This window comes from Camelus bactrianus, chromosome 1 (assembly GCF_048773025.1).
Source record: "Camelus bactrianus isolate YW-2024 breed Bactrian camel chromosome 1, ASM4877302v1, whole genome shotgun sequence".
NCBI lineage: Eukaryota > Metazoa > Chordata > Mammalia > Artiodactyla > Camelidae > Camelus > Camelus bactrianus.
Window position 1 is genome coordinate 147,427,289 of NC_133539.1, and position 15,613 is coordinate 147,442,901.

The window sequence follows — 15,613 nt, forward strand, 5'->3', positions numbered from 1 at the left end:
TTTTATTGTTGAATAGTATTCCATTGTTTGAATATACTATCATTTGTTTTATCCATTCTCCTACTGATAAATATTTAGGCTTTGGGTATCTTTTTTTGCAAGCAAACATTTTTTTAAAAAATGCAAATATAATATACATGCTTAAATGTGAACACATCTTAAGTATGCAGCTCAGTGATTTTTCACAATGTAAACACATCTATGTAATCTTCATCCAGTCAAGAAACAGAACATTGCTGTTCCACTTTGGATTTCTTCCCAGATACTACGGCACACCTTTGATGGACTCAACATCATATATTCAGCCACCATGGATTGGCTTTTTTGCTTTTGAAATTTTTGGTCCCGTACTTTCCACTCAACATTATGTAAGATTCATCCACTAGTGTTTTCTGTAAACTAGTATATTTATTTTTATTGCTTTAAGTATACAACTTGTATGCATGTGCCACCACTTATGGTTATGTATTTATTGTTTACTGGTGTTTGGGTCATTTTCTATTTGGGGCTATAAGAAAAAATGATTATGAGAATTTTCTGGATGTCCTTTGGTGCTCAGATGTAGAAGTTTCTGAAGGGTACACACATGGGTTACCCTTGGTAATAGGGGGTGTGTGTGTGTATGTATGTGTATGTGTGTGTGTGTACATATATATACACACATATACATATATAACTTTCATTCAAAAAGCCTATTTCCAAAGTATTTGTAAGAATTTATATTCCCACTTGCCATGTGTAAGAGTCCCCATTGCTTGTTGCCCTCACCAATGCTTCGTATCACTTAACAACTAACTATTCTAGTGGATGTCTAATGGTGTTCCAAGTGTGGTTTTAGTACATATTTCCATTATTACTAAAGAGGTCAGCCTCTTTCCATAGCTTATTTGGATTTTTTTTTTTTTTGAAGCAAGTGTTCAATTTGTTTGCACATTTTAATATTGAGGTTCTGCTTTTTCTCCACTGGTTTTTGTTCTTTATATGCCCTAGATACAAGTCTTTTTTTGGATATAGGTATAGCAAATATATTTTCCCACCATGTGGCTTAGCTTTTCACTTTCTTAATGGTATCTCTTGATAAAAATAATTCTTAATTTTACTGAAGTCCAACTTAAAATTCTTCTTTTATGTTTAGTGCTGTATCCTGTTTAAGAACTCTTTGCCACTTTAAAGTCATTAAAATATCTCCTACATTATTTTTTAGATGCTTTATTTTTGTGCGGGATTAGGTTATTTATTTTAATGGAGGTACTGGGAGTTGAACCCAAGACCTTATGCATGCTAAGCACACATTCCACCTGAGCTTTACCCTCCCCCAGATGCTTTGCTTTATGTTTCAAATTTATTAGATTTATACTCTATCTAAAATTACTGTTCATGTATGGTACAGGGTTTAATTCAATACTGTTCCATTTGTCTATATGTCTAACTTTAGGTAGTTATCACATAGACTTAATATTGTTTTATAATAAGTACTTTAAGATTGTTCTTTAATATCATCTTGGCTATTGTTGGCCCTTCACGCTTCTCTATGTATTTAGAATCAGCTTGTCAAGTTCTACAAAAAAACAGTAACAACAATTAACTTTTGGGGATTTTGATGTGCACATATAAATCTTCGGATCAGTTGAAGGGGAACTGACATCTTTAAAATGTCGAGCCCTCCAATCCATAAATTTGGATTATCTCCTTTATTTTTATCACTGCTGTAACAAATTATCACAAATTTTGCAGCTTAAAGCAACACAAACTTATTATTTTATGGTTCTGTAGGTCAAGTCAGGAACAGGTATCACTTGGCTAAAAGTCAAGATGTCAGCAGCGCTATGCCCTTCTGTGGGTCAAAGGAAGAATATATTTCCTTGTCTTTTCCAGCTTCTAGAGTTCACCCACACTTCTTTACCCATGGCCCTTCCTCTATCTTCAAATCTAAAAGCTTTACAGCTTTCTAATCCTTCTTCCAAAGTCATATCTTTCTGACCAGAGCTGGGAAAGCTTTTCAATTTTTAAGGAATCCTGTTGTTAGACTAGGCCCATGTAGATAATCCAGGATAATCTCCCTGTCTCAGAGTCCTTAACCTGATACATCTGCAAAATCCCCTTTGCCATGTAAAATAACATATTCACAGATTTCAGGATTAGAGCATGCATATAGTTAGGGGTCAATGTGGTGCACTATTCTGTTTATCAAACTGTTTAACATTTGACGCTTTCTGACAAACGTACAAGATAGAAGATCCTGATCATGTTTAGAATGCTTCCTCTGCAAAATATTGGGCACTGAGTTTATTTGAAAGGACTGAAAATAATACTACCACAGGAATGGTTTCCTAATTCTACTGATATTTACTTACTTTATACTTAAATACGCAAAATGGTCAGCCAGGAGTGGGATCTTTGCAAATAAAATAAAAGTATAATTCAAGCATTTATCACTGAATTTACTAGCTAATTATATTTTAGAAACAGACAGAAAATAAAACAGTTTAGAGTAAGTCTGCTTACTTATATATTAAGTGAAAATAAAGATTTAAAAGCATGTCTGAATATGGGATAAAGTGAGCATCATAAAATGTAATGTTAATATTTAGTACCTGCAAATCTCAAACTCCCAATTTAAAAACAAGTTCATACTGTATAGCACAGGGAATTATATCCAATACGGTTTTGTAGTAACTTATGGTGAAAAAGAGTATGTAAATGAATAAATGTAAGTTCATGTATGACTGAAGCATTGTGCTGTACACCAGAAATTGACACAACATTTTAAACTGACTATATATATATATATATATATATATATATATGAAAGGACTTTCATATATATATATATATATATATATATATGAAAGGACTCTATATTCCAGGAAAAAAATTAGATTGATAACCAACAAAAAATCTGTCAGTAATATAATGCTAGAAACACTGAGACACAAAACAAAATCTCAGGCATACACCTGTTTATAGAGTCATAGAAAAAATAGTGCCTATGCAAGTCCCTGATATGTATGAGAAATTAGGAAAGGCAATATAAAAGTTCAAAATGCTTTGCTATGTAAGAGTTTCAAGATGACTCAGACATAAACTTAAGTGGTCAAAATGTTTATATAATTAATGATAACTTAAAGTAATTGAGGACATCATTTTGAATGAGATAAAGATAGCTGCTCAATTTTCATATTACTAAGGAAGTCATTTCTGTTTGCTGTATGTTCATATTATTTTTATATGTACTTATATTTTATAAAGACATCAACTTAGATCCTGGCTGATAACTGACAGTGGAGCAACTGATTGATATAAATGGGTATCATAGGCTTATCAGATTTCATATGCTTTAAATATACATTAATTATTAGCTGTCAGGAAGAGTTCAATTTTCATTTATTCTAACATAGCTGTGTCACAGGCAGGTTACTCTGTATTTACAATGGAGGATCATGATAGATATAAAGATATCAAGCCTTATTGATCTTCATAGGGGTGCTTTTATAAGAAAAGGAGAATAAAATAGGAAAAATCTAAAATACTCCTTTTTTTACAGTGTTCTAACAGTTTTATCTTGATTTTTATTTTTTTACTGAGTTATAGTCCGTTTACAATGTTGTGTCAATTTCTGGTGTACAGCACAATTTTTCAGTCCTTTATGAATATACGTATATTTGTTTTCATATTTTTTCACCATGAGCTACTACAAAATCTTGAATATATTTCCCTGTGCTATACAGTATAAACTTGTTTATCTATTCTATATATACTGTGAGTATTTACAAATCTTGAACTTCCAGTCTGTCCCTACTCACACACCTCCCCCCTGTAAAATACTATTAAATCAACATATATTTATGAAGAACTATGAAAAATGGGAAACTGTAAGTTGTTTCTTTAAATTGGAGCAAAGAGAACTCCTTTAACTGGGAAAATAGTTAAAATCTGGCAAGTTTTATAATTTCATGTTCACCCCTGACAGCTTTTCTTTCCTCCTTTCTCCTTCAATCTTTTTTGGGCCTTCTAAAGGATAAATTAAAAAAAAGAAAAAAAAAAGTAAATTAAGAAACAGCTTTGCATCTAAAATAACCTCCTAACTGGAAAGATTGTATACTTTGTGAAAAATTTACAGCTGCCTACTTATGATCTATGTCTCTGTCCACACTGCCTTACTTGTTAGGAAGGGTCTTAAAAAAAAAAAAGTAAAGAAAAATAGCAAATTATAATGGCTTTTACATTTTAAATTCTTTTCTATGAGTTTACAATCTGCTCTATCATGAGTTATTAAGATAAACATTATCAGCTATACTCTACTTTCCTATCATGCACATTGTGACTCTGAGAAGCACGCACGCTCTAACTTACAATCTGCAGGTGGTGTACAGGTTAATGCAGTTCTTTTGACAATATATGGTTTTGTAGTCTAGTTGTCAAACTACTACATAATGTAAAAGATGTAGAACTACTGGTACCACTGCCCTCGGTCTCTGTCACTTACCTTAAACATACCTGGAAAAGTAGATTCAAAAACTCATTGGCAAGAACATTTTTCACACTCCAGATCTGATATTCCTCTAGAGTTAAGATGGCCATTCTGAAAGAGAAACAATGTTTAAGAATATCTTAAATCTTCATTTTCTTATATTATTTGAATAAAATCTGTTTTATTAAACTTGCAACGGTCATTTGTCTGAAAGAAAACTAATGATTTAATGTAGATGCTATGTGTTCATCTAAAAGTAGGCCAGCAAAAATAAGTTCAAAAGTAACCAAACTCTGAAGTATTGAGTCATAACGTGGGCAATTTATCACCAAAAATCTTCCTCCAGTAAGACCTGGGAAATAACTCACAGTATCTTCTGGTTCAAGGTGAAGTTTACTAACAGAACCAACAAAAGGTTCTGGGTAGAGAAAAAGGACTATTTACTAACTTTGAAATCATCTTTCCAAACTCTCTGGATTATGCCCATTGACCCTAATAATTTTCTAAGATCTTCTTTAAAACACCTGGCAATATCATTAGACTTCTTAAGAGACTTAAAAGAACTAAATATATATAATAAATGAGTATCTATATTAACATTTCCTCAAAATAAAATTTAGCATTACTTTCACAAGTTGAGTAAAGTGGTATTTTTTTGTTTTTGGTGTCATAGTGTACCAAAAATTACATTTAAGTACAGTAGACATATTTCTTGGGAGGCAAAAATATAACCAAATGCTTCTTACTTCATGTTTTGAACAATCACCTTAACAATCCTAGATGAATAATAATGTTCTTAGCTTTTATTACTTAATTATATTATTATTATCTAACGTTTTATTATTTAATGATACTTAGTAATATTTATTATTAATCATATTCATGTATTCATTCAATATATAATACAATTTATTATAAGAAAAGATTTTAAAGCACTGTGGTGGTAATTATTGACTTTCAGGATGCAACTTCCATTAAAGTATATTAATACCAATGTAATGATACAAAATAATGGGTAATATTGTCACAGTTTAGTCACCAGTGACTATGGGTAATAGGTTTGGTTGAAAGGTCCAAATTCTATTCTAAATTTTTACCATTTCATTGTTATGGTTACACGGAGATGGAGCAGCTAAATGATCTTTTTTTTAATGTTCAAAGTACAGCCATAAGAAGAAGCTCAGTCTTACATAAAAATAGACAGCAATGATAACCCCATACTTATCAAACACCCAGAAAAAAGGCAATGGAAATTGTATCTCTACATAGGTATTTCCTAAAAGAAACTTTCCTATGTTTCTGTTTTCATATATACCAAATAGAAATGGCTACCTTACTTTGGGCAGAAAAGTAAATGAAGACGGTTATCTGAATTGCCAAAGATCAAGCCCTGAAAATTAATTTCTACTATTTATTTCTTTTGATTGTCAGTTAATAAGACTATGATGATTTCTTCTGGATTTGTGATTAAAAAAAAATGTTACTTATTTTTCTAAGCCTGTATAAGAACACTATGGTCTACATCCTACCATCTACTACTTGGTACATGTCAAGATTTGAATAGAAAGGGTCAAATTAAGTCATATGTGTCTCACATATATGGATTATCTTCAGTTTCACAGGGATACATAGACATTAAGGCAAACCTATTATAATATCTTCAATAAATGTTGTGAAACTGAAAAAATTCAAGGCCTTATTCTTTGTAAAGTACATGCTTGTTTTTGCTATTATACACTTATTCTGGCTGCTATTAAAGAACTTAGGACAGACCCTCACCAATATTATTGAAAAAAAATTTTTAAACTATATACACCACCCAGATTGAGATAAAAAATAATTTCCATCATCCCAGATATCCTATGGTCCTTCCCAGTTAAATCACCCATCTCCTAAATCACTATTGTAACACTTATTAACATTAGTTCTGTCTCTGTTCTAGAACTTCATATAAATTGAATTGTACAATGTGTTCTTTTATTCTGTGGCTTCTTTTGCTCAATATAAGCTTTGTTTTACCATAATGTATTAAAATGGGAGAAGTAAAGATTATAAATTACAGATGGCAAGGGCTGTCTCTACTTAATTTTTATAAAATGCCTAGCTTATAAAATATAATGTTTTTATGTAAATAACACTTAATGGAGTTGTTTAAAGGTGGAATGGGCTTTCTTTAGGGACAACTTGGAGGTATTGTAACCACAGGTCCAAATAAGCATTTAGCAGGGATGATGTAGAAGAGATTCAATTATGTATATGTAAGGTATGTATACCAATTCAGAATATAATGTATTTTTAGAAAAGAACAAATTAGTCTCTGCTAGACTCACCTTTGTGGTGTCATGTGCATTCTATCTGTCTTCTACAATGTTGGATACATCCACATGTAATTCCTTTAAAACCAGAAACCCAAGTCAGTAGTTAGGAAAGAGAAGGTATTGTTTTTATTAGCCAGTAGCTGAAGTATAAAGTATTTTGTCAAGTTTTTTTTTTTAATTACAGAAATAGATTGTTTACCTTAACGATTATACAATTTTCCAGTGGTTTCATTTTTTTTTACATAATACATTCAGTTTATTAAATTTTCTAAGGCAAATTCTCTGCCTAATTTTGCATCTTTGGCTATGAATATTTTGAGTAGCATAATATAGAACCTGGAAGTAGTAAGAAATCTTTTTCTCAACCTCTTTTAAAAAATTCTTCACTCTATGTTCCTGTTGGAAGTTTACATGCAAGAAGATGTATACAATCAGACTTTACCAGGGTATCATCGGTGCAGTTGTCCTTCCAGACCTCTAAATGTGCAACCACGTGTCTCTCAGTTCAACCCTAGAAAGAACTCCGTCACCGTCAACATCAAATACCTTGAAGCAAACTAAAGAAAAGAAACTCTTATGGAGGGAAATTACTTTCATATTCTGAAGTATAATACATTTTATTACAAGCTGCCCTAGTAAAATTACTTAGTTCCTCAAACAACTACATTCTGGATTAAGTTCTTATTTGGAGGACACTGTGTCCTTAAAGTCCTTTGAACTTGTAGGCATTCCTGTACACTTCACAAGTCTCTCTCCTTATATCATTAGCCAGCTTAGAGAACTCTATCATTCACCTAAATCTAAAGTTAAATTTCTTGCAAACTGAAAAAGGGCCTAGTTACTATACAATATCTCACAGATTTTGAGAAGGTAATTCAAGCTTTTAAATTAATTTCTACTATTTAAAACTGATCACTTCAGAGTTGATTCTTACAATCCTGAAAATATTCCATCTACATTAAGAATCAACAAAAAGCTGGTACAGTCAGCCCCCTGTATCCATTGGTTCTGCATTCACAGGTATAAACAGTAGATCAAAAAAATATATATATATAAAATATATATATATATATAACTTTCCCAGAAAGTTCTCAAAAGCAAAACTTGAATTTGCTATTCACTGACAACTATTTACATATCATTTACATTTTATTTACAAACAATTACATTATATTAGGTATTACATGTAACCTAGAGATGATTTAAAGTATACAGGAGGATGTGCATAGGTTATATGCAAATACTATGCCATTTTACATAAGGACTTGAACATCCATGTATTTGGTATCTGAGGGGGTCTCAGAACCAATACTCAGCAGATAATGAGAGATGACTGTATAAAGATTTTGCCTCTCCAATGTAATTAATGTGCACCCAATATTTTTGCCTAAGAACAATTTGAAATATTCAATGAAGTTTATATACAACAAGCTGAAAATCCGAAATATCAGCACTTTGCTAATTAACATCAATATCAGCAAAATTGCTAGTTAGTCTAGTTGGTTAACTTCCACTAGTCCACTGGCAAAAAATAAATTTAAAGAAAAATTTAAGACAATAATTAACCTAAATTGAGGAACAAAGGCTTCAGCCTCTTTACTACCAGAACTTTAATGTGAACAAATAATCTATCACAAAGCCAGGTTAGAGTAATGGTATTCTATCAGGGAAGATAAAAAAAATCTAAATTTTTAAGATTAAATAATTATCTACTTCACACACCAGTGTAATAATTATGCTATTAAATTAACACAGTGCATCACAGTACAACATTACTAAAGAATATTGAACTATTAAGTATCATACCCAAAATATGCTGTATTTGTGAAGATGTATTTTAGAAAGATGTAGTGATAATGACCCTAGTGAATATATAAGAATTAGGTTCCAATTAAATGTAAACTGCTGCATTTTCCTAACCAAATATGGTTAAGATTTATTAATGTAATATGCTTATAAATTATGCTATAATATTTTAGCTAGGTTTAAAAGATAAATTTAGTATTTAATAAAATTGTTTTATCATAATTTTAATTTTGCTAATAAAATATCAATATACACAGTGATAGAAAATAAGTTGGAATTCAAGTTAAGCAAGACAAATTTTCTATATAGACTACCAGAAAATAATTTCTATATGCTTAACATTTTAAAACACATCATGACTGATGTAGTTCATTTGTCATGAATTGTACATTCATCTGGAAATTCAACCATTATTAATAACAAAGATCTTAAATTACTCCACAGTAAAAAAGAATAGATGATTTAACCTTTACACTGACCTCAGTAAAACCTCAGCAAGAGACTGCTATTTGCCAAAGGGATGAAAATTCAAGCTTTAATCAGATGATTTTTTACATGAATGGATGCTAATTTTTTTCTCTGTATAGCTTCCAAATTTTGTGATGTTTAACACACTTACATTTCTGTCTTTCAGCCAGAGGTCCTCTGCAACAAGCTGATAACCCACAGAATATCTCCTTAAAATCTATGTGGCTGTCATGATTTTCACCAAAATCATTAAATAAACCTGTAAAATAGGAACACAGAATAAATCACAGCCAACAAACTTCCTGTTAATAATGACATGCTTATGAAAGGAGGCATGACTTACATAAGCTGACGTAGTTTTTAAAAGTTATCAGTAGTTTCCACTGTCTTAGGAAGTTTTTTTTTTCCTCCCCTGGCATAATTATAACCAAAATTGAACTTCCTAGAAGAAAATACTATGATTTAGTGTTTGGTTTTGTCTGCCTACCTGTCTCTATCTTATATTAATTCCAAAAGTCAAAAGTGATTGTAGAATGTAAAAAATAAAAATATATTTCAAAAATTTAACTGGAAAAAAGCCAGAGACCACAATTATCCTAATATGGAAAGACTAAGAAGAAAAAGGAAAAAAGAAGAAGAAAAATTGAACTCTATCAAAGATATACTGTGTTGTTATTAACAAGCTTCATACAGCTCCTTCATGAAGCAAAGAAAACTAACACACTATATTATAAGAGAAAGAAATTCTGTACTGCAGTCTTCATTGTGCCACTTAATCTGTATAAATAAATATATTAAATTTCAGAAATAAAGGGCAATTTATTATCTAATCCTGTGGTTTTTAAACTTTTCATAAAAAATAAATGGAATCATTTTGTTTTCAAATGAAATGATTTCTCAATCTCTAATTCTAAAAAGGTAAAAAAAATACTGCACTGCTGAATGCACAGTGGAAGCCCTGTCTGTTCTAGCTCCCCTAACAAATATTTCTAAAACTTACTAGAAACCTGAAGAATACAGACTGTCTATTTCAAGACTCTAATTCTGTGCCCTCAAAGAGCAGAAAATTGAAGCTAAGAAGTAATTAAATGACTTGCTAAAAGTAAGAAATTTTTTTAAAAAGGTCTGAATCAGAAGCAGAACCCAAGCTTTCAGATTTCCAATACAGTTTTTGTGATTATCACCCACAACTACTCTTTGTAAACCTCATTTAATATATATATATATATAGTAGTGAAAATTTTAGAGCTAAGTGAGGACCTTAGAGATGGTCTAGTCCAGTGGTTTCTTAATTTTTCAAAGTTGGGGGAAGGATACAGCAGTGGAACCTTCTTCTATATAAAAGATATACAATAGACACTCCTCAGCTGAGGAAGAGGTGGGGTCATGTGTGGAAGCTAGAGCTTTGCCTATTCAGTGTCCACCACCCTGACCCTGCACCAGATGCTGAGGCACCGCACTGGAGCACAGTTTCATAATGATCGTCTTGGTCAAACTGATTTTATATATGAGAATATTCAGGTGCAGAAAGGTAAACCGACTTACGCAAGGCTCCAAAGGTGGAACAAGGCTCACGTGTTTAGAAAAGAACATTTGTAGAAAATAGAAGGATTCCCACCTTCAGTCAGGGATGGACGAATTGGTGGTGAAGCCAATGGGCCAAATGTCTCTAAATCAAATCATCCAGTTCGGGATTGAGCCCTCAGCAACCAATAGCATTTCTCCAGATGAATGATGTCTGATTCTTGCACTAACAATCAAATCAAACAAGATTATAAAATCTCACTCTTCTCTTCTGGACAATTAATTAGTTCATCCTGATAATGTAACTTCTAAAGATACAATTTAATTTCCCAGTTAAACTGTTAAAAACCTACCTAAAACAAAAACTCTGAAAGACAAATATATTGTATCTAAAGTGGCATGTAAATTAAATTCAAATTAACATAAAAGAGGCTTTAAAATGGGAAAAAAATTTGCAATTTCCCATTAAGCAGGCTGTTTAATTCCATCATGTAAAATAATAAACTAAGATATTTATTTTTTGCTTCCCACACTTTTATCTGTATTCACTTTGGTGATTTTAATCTCTATCTTGGATTTGAAAATTCTTGATCATAGTCTCTCCTGGCTACACAGGTAACACACTAATAGCCGAATCTATGTTTGAGTTATCCTGTCACTATGGTAACCACTTACACATTTAATACTTATTAAATAAATGTACAAATGGGATAGACCTAAGCTTCTTCTTGGCCGTAAAATTCTTACTACCCCTCCTATAAAGGCAAGAGCCTCCTCTGTAGGACAGAGTGTAAATGTATCTCCTGAGAAGGATTCCCCAACAAGGGCTGTCTTTACAGCATGCTTTTAGATAAGATGTTTTTATGGGACATTTCAATAAAAGGATGAAGGACCTAAGCTTCCCAGTATGGTGGGAGTTGTGATGGGCATGGGAGGATGCTCACTTGTGAGGATGAGATGTTAAAGACACTAACAGTGAAAAGGACAGGGCAAGATGAAGGGCGATTGGGAAACAGGACCACAGAGATGTGACATCTACTTCACACTGTCATCTAAGTGATACCTACTTGAAAGAAACATTTCTAAAGTTAAATTCTATAATGGGGGTTATTTAAATGAAGCACACATATACTCAATGAGTAGATCACATAATTTTTAGAGATTCAGAGTACTTTTTACATCAATAACTAGTATTTATAAATTCCTGTGTGCTAAATAAGTATATGGAATTATTTTCATTTTGCTTTTAGACTTACTACAGCTTAACCTATTCACTGCACTGATACAGAGTAATTTTTCTAATGAATAAAAATGATAATATACAACCTTGTTAAAGATTCTTTAATTTCTCCATCACCAGATTTATGAACATTTAGGCCTATTTGTCAGGCCCCATTTCTTACCAGCTTTTTCACCAACACCTTACATTTAGGTTATATTGCATTACCCAGAGGTCGGGAAATGTTCTTTCGCACATCCATGTCTTTATTAGGTCCTGTGTCCTCTGAGGAGAAACATTCTCCCCAATTTCACATCCTTCCATTTTACAGCCTAACCACTAATCCTTCTGTGAACACCTTCTAATGCTTTCCAACCTCACCAGCTACACCAGGGTTTTAACTTCTCTCTTCCGCAACTGTCCTCCACTGTATATAGTATCCAATATTCAAGTGAAGTATGAGTCCTCGTTTACAGGTCTGTGGCCTCCCTAGATTATAAAGTATTTGGATTCAGAAACCTTGTCCTTTTATCACTGTAGCAGCTAGAATTCATTTCATAGGACCTGATACATAGTAACCACCCAATAAATACTTGCTGAATGAATGAATGAATGAATGAATAGCCAAGGCAATCTTCACAGCCAAGGCTTCCCCATTCTAGCTCAGTATTCTTTCTTTTTTCTTTTTTTTAGGTTTAAAGTTTTAACATTTTTTATTGATTTGTAATCATTTTACAATGTTGTGTCAAATTCCAGTGTTCAGCACAATTTTTCAGTTATTCATGGACATATACACACTCATAGTCACATTTTTTTCTGAGTTATCATAACATTTTGCGTATATTTCCCTGTGCTATACTGTGTAGTCTATTCTACAATTTTGAAATCCCAGTCTATCCCGTCCCACCCTCCACCCCCCTGGTAACCACAAGTCTGTATTCTCTGTCTGTGAGTCTATTTCTGTCCTTTATTTACCCTTTTTTTTGTTTGTTTGTTTTTGTTTTTGTTTTTTAGATTCCACATATGAGCGATCTCATATGGTATTTTTCTTTCTCTTTCTGTCTTACTTCACTTAGAATGACATTCTCCAGGAGCATCAATGTTGCTGCAAATGGCATTATGTTGTCGGTTTTTATGGCTGAGTAGTATTCCATTGTATAAATATACCACCTCTTCTTTATCCAGTCACCTGTTGATGGACATTTAGGCTGTTTCCATGTTTTGGCTATTGTAAATAGTGCTGCTATGAAGATTGGGGTGCAGGTGTCATCCTGAAGTTGATTTCCTTCTGGATACAAGCCCAAGAGTGGGATTCCTGGGTCATATGGTAAGTCTATTCCTAGTCTTTTGAGGAATCTCCACACTGTTTTCCATAGTGGCTGCACCAAACTGCATTCCCACCAGCAGTGTAGGAGGGTTCCCCTTCCTCCACAGCCTCTCCAGCATTTGTCATTTGTGGATTTTTGAATGACGGCCATTCTGACTGGTGTGAGGTGAGACCTCATTGTAGTTTTGATTTGCATTTCTCTGATAATTAGTGATATTGAGCATTTTTTCATGTGCTTTTTGATCATTTGTATGTCTTCCTTGGAGAATTGTTTAGGTATTCTGCCCATTTTTGGATTGGGTTGTTTATTTTTTTCTTATTGAGTAGTATGAGCTGCTTATATATTCTGGAGATCAAGCCTTTGTCGGTTTCACTTGCAAAAATTTTCTCCCATTCCGTAGGTTTTCTTCTTTTATTTCTGGTTTCCTTTGCTGTGCAGAAGCTTGTAAGTTTCATTAGGTCCCATTTGTTTATTCTTCCTTTTATTTCTTCTAGGAGAAAAGTTTTAAATGTATGTGAGATAATGTTTTGCCTATGTTTTCCTCTAGGTGGTTTATTGTATCTTGTCTTATGTTTAAGTCTTTAATCCATTTTGAGTTTATTTTTGTGTATGGTGTAAGGGAGTGTTCTAGCCTCATTGTTTTACATGCTGCTGTCCAGTTTTCCCAACCCCATTTGCTGAAGAGACTGTGTTTATTCCAATGTATATTCTTGCCTCCTTTGTCAAAGATGAGTTGACCAAAAGTTTGTGGGTTCATTTCTGGGCTCTCTATTCTGTTCCATTGGTCTATATGTCTGTTTTGGTACCAATACCATGCTGTCTTGATGACTGTAGCTGTATAGTATTGTCTGAAGTCTGGGAGAGTTATTCCTCCAGCCTCTTTCTTTCTCTTCAGTAATGCTTTGGCATTTCTAGGTCTTTGATGGTTCCATATGAATTTTATTATGATTTTTTCTAGTTCTGTGAAATATGTCCTGGGTAATTGGATAGGGATTGCATTAAATCTGTAGATTGCCTTGGGCAGTGTGACCATTTTAACAATATTGATTCTTCCAATCCAAGAGCATGGAATATCTTTCCATTTTTTAAAGCCTTCTTTAATTTCCTTCATCAAAGGTTTATAGTTTTCTGTGTATAATTCTTTCACCTCCTTGTTTAGATTTATTCCCAGATATTTTATTACTTTGGGTGATATTTGAAAGGGGATTGTTTCTTTACTTTCTTCTTCTGTTGTTTTATTGTTAGTGTAAAGGAATGAAACTGATTTTTGAACGTTAATTTTGTAACCTGCTACCTTGCTGAATTCTTCAATCAGCTCTAGTAGCTTTTGTGTGGACCTTTTAGGGTTTTCTATATATAGTAACATGTCATCAGCATATAATGACACTTTTATCTCTTCTTTTCCAATTTGGATCCCTTTTATTTCTTTCTCTTACCTGACTGCTGTGGCTAGGAATTCCAGGACTATGTTGAATAGGAGTGGTGATAGTGGGCATCCCTGTCTTGTCCCAGATTTTAGTGGGAAGCTTTTGAGTTTTTCACCGTTGAGTACTATGCTGGCTGTAGGTTTGTCATATATAGCTTTTATTATGTTGAGATATGTTCCCTCTATACCCAATTTGGCAAGAGTTTTTATCATAAATGGGTGTTGAATTTTATCAAATGCTTTTTCTGCATCAATTGAGATGATCATGTGGTTTTTGTCCTTTCTCTTGTTGATCTTATGTATTACACTGATTGATTTGCGTATGTTGAACCAGCCTTGTGTCCCTGGGATGAACCCCACTTGGTCATGATGTATAATCTTTTTTATGTGTTGTTGGATTCTATTTGCTAGAATTTTGGTGAGGATTTTGGCGGCTATGTTCATCAGTGATATTGGCCTATAATTCTCTTTTTTTTTGTAGTGTCTTTGCCTGGTTTTGGTATCAGGGTGATGGTGGCTTCATAGAATGAGTTTGGGAGTATTCCCTCCTTTTCAATCGTCTGGAAGAGTTTGAGAAGGACTGGTATGAGTTCTTCTTTTTATGTTTGGTAGAATTCCCCGGTGAAGCCGTCCGGTCCTGGACTTTTATTTGTAGGAAGGTTTTTAATTGCTATTTCTATTTCCTTTCTACTGATCGGATTGTTCAACTGTTCAGATTCTTCTTGATTCAGTTTTGGTGGACAGTATGTTTCCAGAAACTTGTCCATCTCCTCTAGGTTATCCAGTTTGTTTCCATATAGTTTTTCATAATATACTCGTATGATATTCTGTATTTCTATTTTGTTTGCTGTAATTTCTCCATTTTCCTTTCTTATTTTGCTAATTTGTACTCTGTCTTTTTTATTCTTTGTGAGTTTGGCCAGATGTTTTTCGATTTTATTTACTTTTTCAAAAAGCAGCTTTTGGTTTGGTTGATTTTTTCTTTGGTCTTGTTAAACTCTATTGTATTTAATTCCTCTCTGATCTTTATTATTTCCTTCCTTCTGCTGCTTT

General features: G+C 32.8%; 1 long non-coding RNA gene across 2 annotated transcripts; it reads right to left on the reverse strand.

Moving 5' to 3' along the window:
• Nucleotides 1–6,872: 6,872 nt before the first annotated feature.
• On the reverse strand, nt 6,873–11,487 carry LOC141579060 (uncharacterized). Of its 2 annotated transcripts, none has more exons than XR_012510051.1 (3): nt 10,609–11,487; nt 9,215–9,322; nt 6,873–7,346 (listed from the first exon to the last, which is right to left on the reverse strand). It is a non-coding gene; the product is annotated as an uncharacterized LOC141579060 (long non-coding RNA). The 2 variants fall into 2 exon arrangements; XR_012510053.1 differs by having other exon boundaries at nt 6,874–7,346; nt 10,682–11,486.
• Nucleotides 11,488–15,613: the final 4,126 nt, after the last annotated feature.